The sequence below is a fragment of the Papio anubis genome, chromosome 12, assembly GCF_008728515.1.
Source record: "Papio anubis isolate 15944 chromosome 12, Panubis1.0, whole genome shotgun sequence".
In the NCBI taxonomy this organism is placed as follows: Eukaryota; Metazoa; Chordata; class Mammalia; order Primates; family Cercopithecidae; genus Papio; species Papio anubis.
In genome coordinates this window covers 122,709,309-122,727,158 of record NC_044987.1, presented here as the reverse complement: position 1 = coordinate 122,727,158, position 17,850 = coordinate 122,709,309, and the positions used below count along the sequence as shown (strand labels likewise).

The following is a 17,850-nucleotide window of genomic DNA, read 5'->3' as shown; positions in this document are numbered from 1 at the left end:
CTCCCAAAGTGCTAGAATTACAGGTGTGAGCCACCACGCCCGGCTGGTTTATTATTAGATGCTTGACATTGTGAATTTCATCTTCTAGGAGCAGAATATTTTTGTGTTTCTTGTAATATTCTTGGGCTTGGTTCTGGGATGAAACTGAGTTCTTTGGGAACAGTGTGATTCCTGCAAGGCTGCACCGCTCAGTCTGTAGTCTGGGGCTAGTTTTGCCTCACCCAAGGCAGTGTCTTCTCTGAATGCTTCTTGAGGCCGTTGTTTGATGTGGATTTTCCTCCGGCTGCTGGGCCCTGTGCTCCAGCAGGGGTTCTTCCCTCCGCTTTCCTGAGACTCTTCCCTCTGCTCAAGGGAGTTTCGCTTATTTGTATTTAATGTGTTTATATTTATTTATTTATTTATTGAGATGGAGTCTCTGTTGCCCAAGCTGGAGTGCAGTGGTGCGATCTCAGCTCACTGCAGCCTCTGCCTCTGGGTTCAAGTGATTCTCCTGCCTCAGCCACCCAAGTAGCTGGGATTACAGGCGCCCACCACTACGCCTGCCGAATTTTTGGATCTTTAGTAGAGACGGGGGGTTTCACTGTGTTGGCCAGGCTGGTCTCGAACTCCCCACCTTAGGTGATCTGCCCGCCTTGGCTTCCCAGAGTGCTGGGATTACAGGTGTGCGCCACCGTGCCCGGCCTGTTGTTATTTACCATTGACCACAGCGCAACACCATTGTCAGTCTCCAGAAAGAGGCCTTCAGTGCAGTGAGCGCATGCCAGATCTCTGCCATCTTCTCAAAGCACACTTCGAATGGTACCTTTTAAAAGTTCACTTTTGGGGCCAGGCAAGGTGGTTCGTGCCTGTAATTCCAGCACTTTGGGAGGCTGAGGTGGGAGGGATCTCTTGAGCCCAGGAGGTTGAGGCTGATGAGCCATGTTTGCACATTAGCAGCCTGGGAGTGACAGGATGGTGACCCTGTCTCAAAACACCAGCAAATTCACATTAGCCTACGGTTGGGCAAAACCATCTAACACAAACCTTGTGTATAAAAAAGTATTGAATATCTCAGGTAATTGATTGAATGTTGTACTGAAAGTGGAAAATAAGGTGATGCGTATGAGTACTTAACGTCGATTTCTTTTTTTTTTTTTTTTTTGAGGCCAGTCACCATCTATCACCAGAGCTGGAGTGCAGTGGCGGGATCTCAGCTCACTGCAAGCTCCGCTACTCCCGATTCAAGCCATTCTCCTGCCTCAGCCTCCCGAGTGGCTTTCGGACTACAGGCGCCTGCCACCTCCTTGACTAAAGTTTTTTGTATTTTTTAGTAGAGACGGGGTTTTCACTGTGTTAGCCAGGATGGTCTCGATCTCCTGACCTCGTGATCTGCCGTCTCGGCCTCTAAAGTGCTGGAGATTACAGGCTTGAGCCACAGCGCCCGGCCAAATGCGATTTCTACCAAATGCGTATTGCTTCCTGCCATTGTAAAGTCAAAAATTCGCGAAGTTGCACCATCACAAATTGGAGACTGTCTGTACTTATTTACAGATAAGGAAACTGTGGCATAGAGAGGTTGTAAGTTAGCCTGAGTCCGCGGAACTCGAGCAGAGCTGGAAGTTGGACTCGTCAGTTGCCGGAGAGGCCTGCCCGCTTAGCCTTTACTCTGTTGCCTTGAGCACCAGGTTATGCTTCTGCCTGGAGGGAGCAGTCTCATTTAAAAACAAGAAACAAACGCCTGTGTGTTGGTCTGTCTTTCCTGTGACTTCTCTGTGCCCCTTTGTATTTGAGGAGTCACTGGGGCGTTACTTTGGCCGATGGTGACAGGTAGGCTGTCTGTTGGGGCCTCTCACACCAGATTGCGGCGTGTGTGCTGGCTGGTTGCAGCCTTGGGAAGGCCGGCCTTTCCTTACGGATGCTGACTTGGCTGCACCGACCCTCCCTGTGGCTTCTCCTGTCGCCTGAAGTCCCCACCAAACCCCTCTACAATACTGAGGTTTTAAAGCTTTTGAACTTATTTTTATCCCGTTAACCCCTTGTAGTTTATTTTCTTGTGGGATGGGTCTCCATCATTCCTCACATAGATTACCAAATATGTGCCAGAACATTTATGAGGTAACGCTTTTTTCTCCTTGCGATGCAAAGTCGCTGTATTCTCAAATGTTTGTGTGTTTTTATAGGCTCCTTTGCTTCTAGTCTGTTCCACGAAAATGTTGATATGTTTATTTTTAGTTAATAGGAAGTAACTGGGCAGGTCTTCCCAATAGCATTCATTTTTTTGTGATTTTCTTGGCCACAGAGCATCCTTAACTTAAATGTTTTAAAGATTAAAAGGTTAAAGAATATGGTTTAGGCTGGCGGTGGCTCACGCCTGTAATCCCAGCACTTTGGGAGGCGAGGTGGGTGGATCCGCGAGGTCAGGAGTTTGAGACCAGCCTGGCCAATATGGGCCTACTAAAAATACAAAAATTCCCCGAGTGTGATGGCGGGTACCTGTAGTCCCAGCTACTTGGGAGAATCGCTGGAACCTGGGAGGTGGAGGTTGCAGTGAGCCAAGATTGCACCATTGCGCTCCAGCTGCAGCAACAGAGCAAGACTCTGTCTCAAAAAAAAAAAAAGAATATAGTTTAAGAAGTTAATTATAAAACATTGTCCCTTCCCTTGCCCACATTTCACTTTGGGAGCCGGAGTCATCTGTCTGGAAGCTGAGTGCTGGCCCGGCGTCTGCTAAGCTCCATACCAGGTTCATGCCATTCTCCTGCCTCAGCCTCCGAGAAGCTACAGGACCACAGGGCTCGCCACCATGCCTGGCTAAGTTTTTTTTGTATTTTTGGTAGAGATGGGGTTTCACCGTGTTTAGGATGGTCGATCTCCTGACCTCATGATCTGCCCTTGTAGCATCCCAAAGTGTTGGGATTGCAGAAGCGTGAGCCAGCCCAACCACCTTGCCCACATTTCTAAACTGAGTCAATTATTTTCATTTTATAGCTGTTTATTCTTAAAATTTACTTTAAAAATGATTGCTTGTTAAGTCTAAATTCGCGTGTTCCTACTACTATTTATGGGGGTTCTTTCCCCATTTAGTCGATACTTACTGACCTTTTTTGAGCCGGGTTTGGCTCTTGTAAGCCCAGGCTGGAGTGCAGTGGTGGAGATCTCGGGTCCTGCAACCTCTGCCTCTTAGGTTCAAGTGATTCTCCTGCCTCAGCCTCACAAGGTAGCTGGGCTTATACAGGCAGCCTGCCACCACTCCTGGCTACTTTTTGCATTTTTAGTAGAGGCGGGGTTTCACCCATGTTGACCAGGCTGGTCTTGAACCCCTGACCTCAAGCAATCTGCCTGCCTCGGCCTCCCCAAAGTGCTGGGATTACAGGCATGGGCCACTGTGCCTGGCCTATTTATTGATGCCTTACTATAGAAGGTGAGTCTTTAACTCTTACTCAAGTTTCTCTTCTCTTGTACTTTTCATTATATGTGTAATATTTTAGCGATTGATGTCTGAAAATACTGTTCTCAGCCGAAAATACCAGTTCAACTTTTGGTTCAATTTTTAATTTTTTAAAGAGTTAACCATTGCCTTTTGTTTTGCTACCTTTTGTTTTGCTACCTTTTTTTTTTTTTTTTTAAGTCTCAGACTGTCTCTCAGTCTCCCAGGCTGGAGTGCAGCGGCCCGATCGCGGCTCACTGTAACCTCTGCCTCCCGGGTTCAAGCGATTCTCCTGCCTCAGCCTCCTGAGTAACTGGAACTACAGGCGTGTGCCACCTGCCCAGCTAATTTTTGTGTTTTTTTGTAGAGATGGGGTTTTGCCATGTTGACCAGGCTGGTCTTGAACTCCTTACCTTAAGTGATCCTCCCGCCTTGGCTTCCCAATGTGCTGGGATTATAGCCATGAGCCGCTGCGCCGGCCAGTGTCTGAAATTTTAAGACGATCTGCCCAAGTGTGGCATTTGGTGGCCTTATTCAGTCTAGAAACTCATGTCTTTTGGGCTAGTGGAAAATATTCTTGTTATATTTCTTTGCTAACCTCTTCTGTTTCATTTCACTTTCTCTTTTCTCAGTATTTTTCTGTGATAGTTAAAATTATACCTCTTAGTGTAGATTTTCCTGCCTTTCTGTCTCTCGTGTTCTGTTTCCACGACTCTCAAGTTTGTCCCGTAGCCCTTCTTTTGCATTTTTAATTTCCGCTGTCACTTTTATAGCTTGAGAGCTTTCTTATGACCCAAGTGCCCCTTTTTTGGTGGCATCTGTTTCTTCAAGCTGTGTTTTATCTCGTCTGTGCAAAGGTGTTTCCTTTGGCATTTCCTTCTGTACATTGTCTCATTGCTTTGAATGCCTTTTGTGTAGGTTTGTTTAGTCTCTGGCCCGTGCTGTGAGGTTCTGAGCTCTCACTTTGTGCTTGGTGGCCAGTGGCTGTCCACTCATGTTTACTGGTACCTGCTCACCTGAAGGGCTTTGGCAGCAGCCTTCGCTGCAGGGTGAGGTCTGAGGGGGAGCCTGAATGCTAGTTCAGTTCTTCCAGAGGGCTCACGACTCTCTTCTCTTGCTTGGTGAGCAGGTGGGTGTTGTGAGTCCGGCTGCCATTATTCTGGGATGGGGTATCTCACCCTCGGGGAGCCTGTCACTGCGCTGTGCTGCTCTCACAGGACCCCTTGCTCCACACTTAGTGGAGCTCAGAGCTTCTGTGTTCTCACCTTTCCAGCTTGTCTTGCTGAGATGGGGGCCGAGGGGCCTGCCTGGCCACAGGGTCTCATGGAAGGCATCTGCTGCTCCCTGTACAGACTTGAGGCCCATCCTCCTGACATCGGTCTCCTGAGGTTCCTTTCATTCCCAAGCCTTTTCGGATTCTCTGTTGGAGACGGTTTGCTTCTTACTTGTCTTCTCTCCTGCAGGTAGCTGGGGTGCAGCTTGCTATCCGTGGCTGAGTCAGTTACTGCTTGACCATTGCTTGGCAGTGTCCAGGATTGTGATAACTCTATTGTTATCTATCTATCTATAACTCTATTGTGATAACTTTATCAGTCCTTGATGACTGATTGTTTCTACACACATGCCCCTGCCCCCATTTATGACTTGTGATATACTCTTGGTTTATCACTGCCTGAGAGAAGGCCTTGGGGAGGAATAATTTGACTTTATGTAATTTTTATTTTTTTTAGAGATGGGGTCTTACTATGTTGCCCAGGCTGGTCCTGGACTCCTGGCCTCAAGTGATTCTCTTGCCTCAGCCTCCCAAAGTGCTGAGGTTACAGGCATGAGTCACTGCATGTGGCCGCTTTCTTATTCTTTTTTTTTTTTTTGAGATGAGTCTCACTCCTGGCCCAGGCTGGAGTGCAGTGGCGTGATTTTGGCTCACTGCAGCCTCACTACTCGGGTTGATGATTCTCCACCTCAGCCTCCTGAGTAGCTGGGACTACAGGCGTGTACCACCTGCAGCCCGGCTAATTTTGTATTTTTTAGTAGGCATTAGGGTTTTTGCCATGTGGCTAGGCTGGTGTTGAACTCCTGACTTCAAGTGATCTGCCTACCTTGGCCTCCCAAAGTGGTGGGATTACAGGCATGAGCCACCATGCCCGGCCTCTCATGCTTATTGAAGTAATAATACCTGACTTTTAATCAAATTTGGGCAGGTGGTTCTAAGAGCTTGTGTGGTATGTATTTCTAAGTGGAATTTTAAATAGAATTTAAAATTCTATTCATTTAAATAGAATGGTGACTCGGCATTTATTCCTTATCTGAAGTAAGCAAGTAGGAAGGACCTTGTTCCCTGTTCAAGGGAATGAACAGTGCAGTGTATTCTTTGCAAATCTACATATGGTATTAGTCTGTAGTGCTCTGAAACCCAGAAATCAAAGGAAAAGCATGGGGCCTTTGACCGACTGACCTTTGTTTCTTGATGGTAATAGAATATAGTAAATGGAAATTTCTCTCAGTAGTTTAGTCAGTAGATTCGTCAGAACCTCTCAGTAGTTTTAATTAAGTAGATTCAAATTAGTTTCTCTCAGTAGTTTAATTAGTAGATTCATTAAGTTTCTATATAGGTAGTTTAGTGCATTGAATAAATTAGTTTCTCTCATTAGTTTTAATTAAGTAGATTCATTAGTTTCTCTCGGTGGTTTAGTAAATTGGATTCGTCGTTCTCTCATTGGTTTGGTGGTGAATTCAGGATGATGGTTTCTCTCGATGGACTTTAGTCGGTAGATTCAAATGGTTTCTCGATTTAATTGGGTAGATTCGATGGATTTCTCTCTCGGTAGTTTAATTGGGTAGATTCCGTCGTTCTCTCATTAGTTTAGTCGGTGGATTCGTGGATTTCTCTGGGTAGTTTAATTAGGTGATTCGATGGATTTCTCTCGATGGTTTGATCGATTAGATTCGATGGTTCTCGTGGTTTAGTCATTGGAATTCGATGGATTTCTCATTAGTTTAGTCATTAGGTCCAAATGGATTTCTCTCTAGGTGGTTTGATATTGAATTCCGTCGTTTCTCGATGGTTTAGTCGGTGAAGATTCATGGTTTCTCATGGTTTAGTCTGTAGATTCCATCATTTCTCTCGGTAGTTTAGTCTGTAGATTCCGTCATTTCTCTCGGTAGTTTAGTCTGTAGATTCCATCATTTCTCTCGGTAGTTTAGTCTGTAGATTCCGTCGTTTCTCTCGGTAGTTTAGTCTGTAGATTCTGTCATTTCTCTCAGTAGTTTAGTCGGTAGATTGTGTCATTTCTCTCAGTAGTTTAGTCTGTAGATTGTGTCATTTCTCTCAGTAGTTTAGTCGGTAGATTCCGTCATTTATCTCAGTAGTTTAGTTGGTAGGTTGTGTCATTTCTCTCAGTAGTTTAGTCTGTAGATTGTGTCATTTCTCTCAGTAGTTTAGTTGTAGATTCCGTCGTTTCTCTCAGTAGTTTAGTCGTAGATTCCGTCGTTTCTCTCAGTAGTTTAGTTGTAAATTCCGTCATTTCTCTCAGTAGTTTAGTCGGTAGATTCCGTCGTTTCTCTCGGTAGTTTAGTCAGTAGATTGTGTTGTTTCTCTTGGTAGTTTAGTCGGTAGATTGTGTCATTTCTCTCAGTAGTTTAGTTGGTAGATTCTGTCGTTTCTCTCAGTAGTTTAGTCAGTAGATTCTGTCATTGGTAATGATGGGTCAGTCCAGTGGAGTTTGAATACTTGACTTTTCCAAGAGATTTGTTTAAACCCTGAACTGAAATGTTTTTTCTTATGTATTTTTTGATGGCTTTAAAAAAGAATTTCAGCCTTTACTTTAGATTCCGGGGTACATGTGCAGGTTTGTTATGTGGTCATATTGTGTGACGCCGAGGCAGTTTATCATGGTGGATGATAAAAGGAGACTCCCTTAGGTTAGGTGTTCCTGAAAGACCTCTCTGTGGAAGTGACATTTCAGCTGGGTCCTGAAGCTGCCTGGGACCAGCCTTGTCCCAGCTTGGAGGGGAGAAGGGCTTGAGGTGGTGGAGATCTTGTTATATTTCAGGATCTGAGAGGCTGTACCGTCGGAACTCAGTGAGCAAGGAGAGGAGCTGATATAAGCCGGATTGCTGGGGGAGGCCAGAACGTGCTGGGCCTTGAAGGCTCTGGCATGAGTCTGATTTTATCCTAGGTGCCTTGTAGGAAGCTGCCGAAGGAAAGCGAGTGAGTGACAGGTCTGATGTAATTATATGAGACTATTACGCAGTATCAGGACAAGCCACAGACAAAACCCCTCAGACACCCAGTTAAAGAAGGAAGAGCTTTATTCATCCGGCAGCTTTGGCAAGACTCACGTCTTCCAACAACCGAACTCCCCGAGTGAGCATTTCCTGTGCCTTTTAAGGGCTCACAACTTTAAGGGGGTGTGCGTGAGAGGGCCGTGATCGGTTGCGTGAGCAGGGGGTACGTGACTGGGGGCTGCATGCACCAGTAATTAGAACGGAACAGAACAGGATAGGGATTTTCACAGTGCTTTTCTATACAATGTCTGTAATCTATAGATAATATAACCGATTAGGTTGGGGTGGATCTTTAACTACCAGGCCCAGGGTGTGGCACTGGGCTGTGTGCTCGTGGATTTCATTTCTGCCTTTTAGTTTTTACTTCTTCTTCTTTGGAAGCAGAAGTTGGGTATAAGACAATATGAGAGGTGGTCTCCTCCCTTGATGCCAGCTTCTCTGTGGAAAGTAGGTTGGAGGTGAGGAGTGGAAGGTGAAAGCTGCAAGAATCCCGACTGGAGATGCAGGTGGCAACTGAAATGACCAGAATAGAGCACTTGTTTGGAGGAAAAGTGGACAGGTCGACAGTCAGGATGGATGTGATGGGGGCCCCGAAGGAGAGGATGCTGTAGAGATTGACATAGCATCTCTGGTGATCCCGTCGCTCAGGAAATGCTGGTTGTTTTCCAGCTCTATTGCTCAGAAGCTCTTGGGGCAGTTTTTGGTGCATTATGAGTACTCAGATGTGGTGCTATTATTGGGTACCTGCTGTCTGCAGGGCATTTATTCTTACCAAGTATTTATTGAGTGCCTGCTACAATGCCAGGTACTTCCCAGGATTCTGGGACTGTGGCAGGGAGTAAAACAACTCCATGTTCACATGGAGCTTACATTCTAGTGGGTAGAGATCAAGAAGAAAAACAGAGTTTAGTGGGATGTTAGGAGATGATAAACACAACAGAGAAATAATAAGGAGGGAAGATGGTTGGGTAAATGAGGTACAGGTGTTCAATTTTAAGTAGAATGATCAGGACCGGCCCTGCTGTGAAGGCAGCAGTTGAGCAAGGACCTGGAGCTAGTGAGGCGGTGGACATGTACAAGTCAGTGGGGAGGGCGTCTTGGCAGAGGGAGGAGTAGTAAGTGCAGAGGCCTTTGTGGGGGAGGATGACAGCTGCACAGAAGAAACAGCAGGAGGCCCATGTGGCTTTAGGACAGCAATCCTGGGCGGAAAGGCAGTAAGGGGTTAGGTTAGGAGAGAAGGGAGGTGGGGGACAGGTGGAGTAGGGCCTTTTGTAGAGCTTTTTAAAGATGATGGCTGTTACTAGAATGCTAAACACTGACTGTCCTCGAGTAGCTCAGGCCTATGTAATGCAGAGTGGTAAATGGTATGAGGGGTGAACAGCTTAGGAGAGGTCAGGCGTGGAATGCAGGGGTGATGCTTGGCTCTGGTCTTGCTAGGCTGATGGGATGTGGGGGATGGTTTGGAAAAGGTGGGCAGTACCGTGTGCCACACTGCAGAGAGGCAGGAGCAGCAGCAGGACATGTGCAATACATTGAGGGGGATTCCTAGCATGGGTAGGGCCTAGTGGGGCACAGGAATGTGGCTGGAGACCAAGGTGGGAGAGGCAGGCCAAAACCAGATGGTAGGGACCTCCTGTCTAGGATGTGGGCTATTTAAGTATTTTAAGCAGGGGAATGACACTCAATTTTTAAAATTTTTTTTGAGATGGAATCTCTCCCTTGTCACCCAGGCTGGAGTGCAGTGGTATGATCTCAGCTCACTGCAACCTCCACCTCCTGGGTTCAAGCAATTCTCCTGCCTCAGCCTCTCGAGTAGCTGGGATTATAGGTGCCTGCCACCACGCCCGGCTAATTTTTGTATTTTTAGTAGAAATGGGGTTTCACCATGTTGGGCAGGCTGGTCTTGAATGGGTGACCTCAGGTAATCTGCCTGCCTCGGCCTCCCAAAGTGCTGGGATTACAGGTGTGAGCCAATGCACCCAGCCTCAATTTCTGTTTTGCTAGTGGAATAGTCATTTTGAGGCCAGGCACGGTGGCTCAGGCCTGTAATCCCAGCACTTTGGGAGACCTAAGCTGCAGAATCACTTTTGAGTTCAGGAGTTCAAGACCAGTGTGGGCAGCTTAGTGAGACCTTATCTCTACAGAAAATTAGAAAAGAAAAGGAAAAGAATGGTCATTTTGGATATAGAGGATGGGTTTTAATGAGGCTTACAGGCAGGAAAGCCAGTTAGGAAAAGATCGATTGCTTTGGTCCAGAGGAGGTAGCGAGGATCTGGAGTGGAAAGGTAGGAGTGACGTGTGGAGGTTTAGAAAACAGAATCAACAGAGGCAGGTGTGCTAAACACTCTTTATTCGTGACAGCTTTGAGTCTGCATCAGAAATGCCACTTACCCAGAATGGTGGAGTGAGGCCTCTGTAATCCAGTCCTTCATAAAAGCAGTGAAAGCACTGGCAAAAATGGTCAAAATCAACTGTAGGAACTCAAAATTAACGAAAGGTTGTGACACTCTTAGGAGCATTTATCTGTGAACAACCGTGGAACCTCTAACTCAACCTCCTCCCATTCTCCTCTCCCCAGCTCCGTCGTAACCATGGAAACCAGCTGCCTTATTACCATGGTAGCTGGGAAAGCCAGCAGCCTGGCAGCCACTGGAGGGGACACATCAAGGCTGGAGCTCCTCAGCAAGTCCCGGCTGCAGAGCATGTCACTCTCGGACCTGTCCCATTTACTGAGCTTGCCATCAGACAAGCTAGCTCAGTGGGAAAATCCTGTTTCTGAAAGAGACTGTCAGTTGAGAATTCTGTGTCCAGCAAAACTATCCTTTGAAAATAGAGAAACTGGCCGGGCGCGGTGGCCCACGCCTGTAATCCCAGCACTTTGGGAGACCAAGGTGGGTGGATCATCTGAGGTCGAGAGTTCGGGACCAGCCTGGCCAACATGGTGAAACCCCGTCTCTACTAAAAATACAAAAATTAGCCAGGCATGATGGCACACGCCTTTAATTCCAGCTACTCAGGAGGCTGAGTCACAAGAATTGCTTGAACTTGGGAGGCGGAGGTTGCAGTGAGCCAAGATTGTGCCACTGCACTACTCCAGCCTGGGCGAACAGAGCGAGATCCTGTCACAAAAAAAAAAAAGGAAATTAAGATAGTTCCAGGTAAACAAAATAAACAGAGGACGACCTCCCTTATATATATATAAGTGGGCAGATCACTTTAGGTTGGGAGTTCGAGACCAGCCTAGGCAACATGGCAAAACCCCATCTCTACTAAAAATAAAAAAATTAGCCAGGCCTAGAGGTGTGCCCTTAGGGCCCAGTTACGTGGGAGACTGAGACAGGAGGATTGTTTACCCTGGGAGTTTGAGGCCACAGTGAGCTATGATCACGCCACCGCATTCCATCCTGGGTGACAAAGCAAGACATTGTCTCTTAAAAAGACACTTGGAGATAAATGTGAATAAAAACACGGCATTCCAAAAATTAGACACTGCAGTGATAGCAGGGCTTGGGGAAATTTATAACTGTAAATACCTACATTAAAAAAGACAGATCTGAAATCATTAGCCTACTATTTCACCTTAAGCCACCAGGAAAAGCACGAGTAAAACCTAAAGCAAGGAGAAGGACGAACATAACAAAGATGAGAGCAAAGATGGTTTATTTGAAAAGATCATCAAAATTGACAAACTTAGTGAGACTGACTGAGATAAAAAGAAGACTCAGATTGCTGAAAGCAGGAATGAGAGGGGAGATTATTATTCACCTTACAGAAATAAAAATGATTGTAAGAGAATTCCATGAATAATTGTGTGACAAAATACTAGATAACTTAGTTGAAGTGGACAAATTCCTAGAAAGTCGTGACTGAAGCTAACTCAAGAAGAAATAGAAAATCTGAATAGTTGGTCACTTTGGCAGCACATATGCTAAAATTGGAACAGTGCAGAGATTAGCATGGCCCCTGTGTGAGAAGGACACACAGATTTGTGAAGCATTCCATTAAAGAAAACCCAAATAGACTTATAATAAGTAATTAGATTGAATTAATAATTTACAAACTTTTCACGGCCGGGCGCAGTGGCTCACGCCTGTAATCCCAGCACTTTGGGAGGCCGAGTCACTCGGATCACTTGAGGTCAAGAGTTCTAGACCAGCCTGGCCAATTTGGTGAAGCCCTGTCTCTGCTAAAAATACAAAATTACCTAGGCATGGTGGTGCACGTTTGTAATCCCAGCTACTTGGGAGGCTGAGGCAGGAGAATCTCTTGAACCCAGGAGGTGGGTATTGTAGTGAGCCGAGATCGCGTCATTGTGTTCAAGCCTGGGCAACAAGAGTGAAACTCCATCTCAAAAGAAAACCCAAAAACCAAAAAACAACAAAAAAAAACTTGTCACAACAATAAGCTCTGGGACAGGTGGCTTCTCTAGAAAAATCCTGGTTACTGAGCTTGTCATTATTTGAGTTCTACTAAACACTTAAATAATTAATACCAGCCCTGGTTGGGTGCAGTGGCTCACGCCTGTTATCCCAGCAGTTTGGGAGGCCGATATGGGTGATCATTTGAGGTCAGGAGTTCAAGACCAGCCTGGCCAGCATGGTGAAACCCCATCTCTACTAAAAATACAAAAATTAGCTGAGTGTGGTGGTGTGCCTGTAGTCCCAGCCACTCTGGAGGCTGAGGCAGGAGAATCGCTTGAAACCGAGAGGTGGAGGTTGCAGTGAGCCAGGATTGCGTCACTGCACTCCAGCCTGGATGATGGAGTGAGACTCTATCTCAAGAAAATAATTAATACCAGTCCTTTACAAACTCTTTGGAAAAATAGGAGGGAATATTTAACCCATTCCATAAGGCCAGTGTTATGCTGAGATCAAAACTAGACAAAGACATGACAAGAAAGGAATATTACAGACTATTATCATGAATATAGAAACAAGAATCTTCAACCAACTGCTAGCCAGTTGAATCCAGCAACAGCATATAAAAAGGATTATACAGGCCAGGCTTGGTGGCTCACACCTGTAATCCCAGTACTTTGGGAGGCCAAGGTAGGTGGATCATGAGGTCAGGAGGTGGAGACCAGCCTGGCCAACATGGTGAAACCCTGTCTCTACTAAAAATACAAAAATTAGCTGGGCGTGGTGGCGTGTGCCTGTAGTCCCAGCTACTCGGGAGGCTGAGTCAGGAGAAGCGCTTGAACTCGGGAGGTGGAGGTTGCAGTGAGCCGAGATCATGGCACTGTACTCCAGCCTGGGTGACAGAGCGAGACTTTGTCTCAAAAAAAGAAAAAAAGGGTTATATACCAGATTCAAGTGAGAATTGTCCCAGGAATGCAAGGTTGGTTTAACATCTGAAAATCAGTCAATGTAATACTTACATTAATAAAAAAAATACCTGGTCATCTCCATAGATGCAAAAAAGAACAGGATTGGAGAATTAAAACTTAATACACAAATGGTTAAGATAGTAAGGTACTAGTATAAGGACAGATACATAGATACTGAGATAACATTGAGAGTGCAGTAGTAAACCTTTACATTTTTGGTGAATTGATTTTCAGCAGGAGTGCCAAGACAATTCAGTGGTGGGGGAAAAGAATAGTCTTTTGAACAAATGGTGCTGGGATGATGGATCTACATGTAAAAGTATGTAAATGGACTCCTACCTTACACTATGCACAAGAAATAACTCCAAATGGATCATAAACCCAACTGTAAGAGCCATGAGACTTCTACTAAAAAAAAAATAGTAAGTTTTTGTGACTTTGGAATTTTTTTTTTTAGGCAGAGTCTTGCTTTGTTGCCAGGCTGGAGTGCAGTGGCGTGATCTTGGTTCACTGCAACCTCCGCCTCCCAGGTTCATGCGATTCTCCTGCCTCAACCTCCTGAGTAGATGGGGCCACAGGCCTGTACCACCATGCCCAGCTGATTTTTGTGTTTTTTGTACAGATGGGGTTTCTCCATGTTGGCCAAACCCCATTTGCTTGCCTCAGCTTCCCAAAGTGCTGGGATTACAGGCATGAGCCACTGTACCCGGTCTGGAATATGATTTCCTAGGTGACAACAGATGTGCAAATGACAAAAAAAAAAAAAGTTGATTTGGATAATAACGTGTGCTACAAAATACTATTGAGAAGGTGAAATGGCAACCTGAGAATGAGAAAATATTTGAAAACCATGTACCTGATAAAGGGCTTGTTATCTAGAATATATAAGGCAAAGCTGATAAGACAACTAATTGAAAGGTGATGAAGTGGTTAGGGGCCGTGGGTGCGGTGGCCACACCTGGAATCCCAGCATTTTGGGAGGCTGAGGTACAGGTGGCTCACCCGAGGTCAGGTGTTCAAGACCAGCCTAGCCAACGTGATGAAACCCTGTCTCTACTAAAAATATAAGAAAGTGCTTCAGGTGTGGCGGCACCTGTAATCTCTCAGCTTCTTGGGAGGCTGAGGCACAGAGGAATCATTTTAGCACTGGAAGTGGATGTGCAGTGGGCTGAAGTCATGTCACTGCATTCCCAGCCACAGACGCAACAAGTGAGACTGCATCTCAAAAAAAAAATTGATGAAGTATTAAAATATACATTTTCTTCCAGTGATTTACTTGTGAATGTTCAGTAAGCATATAAAGTATCAGAAAATGCAAATCAAAATCACAATGAGATACTGCATCACACACTGCCCAGATGGCTGCAGCCAAAAAAATGAGGCTGAGCTCACAGCTGTATTCCCAGCACTTTGGGAGGCCAAAGATGGGTGGATCACCTGCCTGGGCTCAGGAGTTTGAGACCAGCCCCAGCCAATGGCCTGAGGTGAAACCTCATCTGTACTAAAGTACCAAAAATTGGCTGGAAGTGGTGGTGCCTGGAATTCCAGCTGCCCGGGAGGCTGAGGCAGGAGGGTGGATTGAACTTGGGAGATGGAGGTTGCAGTAGGCTGAGATAGTGCCACTGCACTCCAGCTTCAGGCAACAGAGGAGACTCCATCTAAAAAACAAAATAAAAATAAAAGATGGACAATAACAGAAGTGTCGCCGAGGGTTATAGAAGTTGGAGCCTCGTGCTTTTTGAGGCAGTCTCGGCACCTGTCGCGCCCAGGCTGGAGATGCAGTGAGATCTCACTCTTGGCCTCCGCCCTCAGGTTCACCCTCCGGCCTCAGCCTCCAATAACTGGGACCCTGGCGCCGCCGCTTCATTTTTATTTCTTAATAGAGGCGGGGTTTCACTATTGTTGTCGGATGGTCTGAGTCATACTGACCTGCGTGATCCGCCTGTCACCGGCCTCCCAAAGTGCTGGATTACAGGCTTGAGCCGCACGGCGCCCGGGCGGAACGCCATTCTTGTCTGAGGTGGTGATGTAGAATGGAGCTGCCAGAAGCTTATCTTGTCAGGTGCCTGAAAATGTTAAACAAAATTCCCTACTTGACCAAGAATTGTATTTTTTAGATATGGCTTACTTAAGAAACAAAAATCATATGTTGATAGAAAAACTGGAACATGAAATGTTCCATAGCGATCTTATTCATGACTAAAAAGTGTAAAGGGAATCCACAAAGAAATCCATCAAGTGATGAAATTTGATATGAAATATGGTATAGCCACACAATGGAATTTTACTAAGCATTAAAAAGTAATGATATAGTAATTAATACTACCTTGAAAACTATACTAAGTGACACAAACCAGTCACAGAAGCCCACGTGTTATTCCATTTATGTGAAATGTTTAGAAGATGTAAATCTATAGAAATTGGTAAAAAGTCCACTGCTACTTGCTAGGGTCTGGGAAGGGGTGATTGGTGAGTGAGTGGCTGACTCCCCTTGTGGGGAGGTGAAAATTTTCTGAAGTTAGATTGATGGACAACTCTGTGATTGTACAAAAAGCCATTGAATTACATGCTTTAAATGAGTGAATTGGGTGGTATGTGAATTATTTCCCAATAAAACTGTCAAGAAAAGATATGCCCGTTAACATTTGTCAGAGCCACACATGCATTTACCTCTGTGGCTTTGTAGCGAAACAGTTGTTAGTACTCTTTGAACCCTTTTATTCCAGTTTGCTTCTCTGAGGGTTTCTGTACTGAGTCTCGTCCCTCCTGTGCGTGAATAAAGAGAACGAGCCGGGTGTGGTGGCTCACGCCTGTAATCCCAGCACTTTGGGAGGGCGAGGTGGGTGGATCATGAGGTCAGGAGTTCAAGACCAGCCTGACCAACATGGCAAAACCCTGTCTCTACTAAAAATACAAAAGTTAGCTAGGCGGGTGGCGGATGGCTGTAATCCCAGCTACTTGGGAGGCTGAGGCAGGAGAGTCGCTTGAACCTGGGAGGTGGAGGTTGCAGTGAGCCAAGATCTCACCACTGCACTCCAGCCTGGGTGACAGAGCAAGACTCTGTCTCAAAAAAAAAAAAAAAAGAACTTGTGAGGTTATCCTTGGTGATGGGCACAGTAGCTTCTCGTGGCTGGACCAGTGCTTTGCTTCTTATCTCACACTTCTCATCGCAGCTCTTTCATTGATGGTACTCCTGTTTGAAGAAGAGAAACTGAGGCAGATTGTGGTTAAGTTGATAGCCCAGAGTCACATAGCTAGTAAAACGTGGAGTGACATTCCAATCTAGGCCTGCTTTCAGAGTTTGCTTGGCTGACTGCTGTGCTAACCACCTTAATAGTGATGTTAGCAATTACAGCTTCCTTCAAAAATTCTTGGGCTTGGTCAGTTTTGGGCTTTTGGGTTACTTGGTGGAATCACTTTATTTCTTCGAGGCAGAGTCTCACCTTGTTGCCTAGGCTCGAGTACAGTGATGCTGTCCTGGCTCACTGGAGCATTGACTTCCTGTGCTCAGGTGATCCCCCCACCTCAGCCTCCCTAGTAGCTGGGACCACAGGTATGCACCACCACACCTGTCTGATTTTTAAAAAAAATTATTTGTAGAGACCGGGTCTCCCTATGTTGCCTAGGCTGGTCTTGATTCCTGGGCTCAAACAGCCCTCCCACTTCGGCCTCCCAAGGTGCTGGAATGACAGGCGTGAGCCAGTGTGCCCAGTCTGAAATCAGTTTATATACAGACAAACTCTGTAGACCAAGTTTTGTTGCCCATTGCAAGGACATAAGATTTTGGTAGTTCGGTATTTTATAATAATCTGTTACAGGCTCCTTTACTATTTGTTTTGGAATTTGGGCTGTTCCCGGAATACTAATCCTCTCTGTTGATTAGTTCAGCCTATAAACAAGATATCATTAACCAGCATGCTGTTCCTGAAGAATGACCAGGGACAATAATTCTAAAAATTCGAGAGCTTTTATCCCAGCCTGCCCCTGTAGAGTGTGTTCCTTGCTGCTTCATAGAGTGCAAATTGTAACCTGCTTTTGCCGGTCGCTATGGCATGTTCAGGTTACTCATTAGCCATCAGAATTCCTAAGTCCACTGTGAATATTCCCTGGTGTAAGTACAGTGCCCTTAGTGCTGATGGGCTGGCTGCTGTTCAGACAGGAACAGTGCAGGATGGCTACGGCCAGCGTCTCTTCAACGAGGATCAGACTCTGTGTGGCTGGGCTTGTTGCAGACAGGGACAGTGCAGGATGGCCACAGCCAGTGTCTCTTTTTTTTTTTTTGAGACGGGGTCTTGCACTGTTGCCCAGGCTGGAGTGCAGTGGCACCATCTCGGTTCGCTGCAGCTCCCAACTCCTGAGTTCCGCCATTCTCCTGCCCTCAGCCTCGAGCATGGCTGGGATTACAATCGCCCATGCATGCAGCTAATTTTTTTGTATTTTTGATGGGCGGGGTTTCACTGTGTTAGCCAGGATGGTTTTGATCTCCTGACCTGCGTGATGCCTTACCGACTCCCAAAGCTGGGATTTCAGGTGTGAGCCACGCACCCACATTGTGGCGTCTCTTTAGAAGATCCAGACTCTGCGTGTGGCTGGGCTTGTTGCTGTGGGTCAGTTACTCTTGCTCATGCTTTACCCTTTCAGAATTCAGCTCCTCCCCTTCCCCTCAAGCTGGTTTATAAAAGATAAGGTTTTGCTTGATCTGTTCCTGGCAAGGTGGGGTGGCTGAAGTCCTCCTGTGAAGCCCTCTGCCTTGTGGAGATCAGTGCAGTGTCCGTGGCGCGGGTGGCTCCCTGGCCAGAAGGAACAGAACCGCTCTGCGCTCCCGCCCCAG

At 46.1% G+C, this 17,850-nt stretch overlaps 1 protein-coding gene and 1 pseudogene across 2 annotated transcripts in view; both read left to right on the top strand.

The window, feature by feature from the left end:
• LOC101016499 (adaptor related protein complex 2 subunit alpha 2) overlaps positions 1–17,850 on the top strand; it is a 71,077-nt gene that overhangs the window by 11,337 nt on the left and 41,890 nt on the right. The gene's annotated exons all lie outside the window — the stretch shown is intronic.
• Positions 11,601–11,701, top strand: LOC116269861 (annotated as a pseudogene).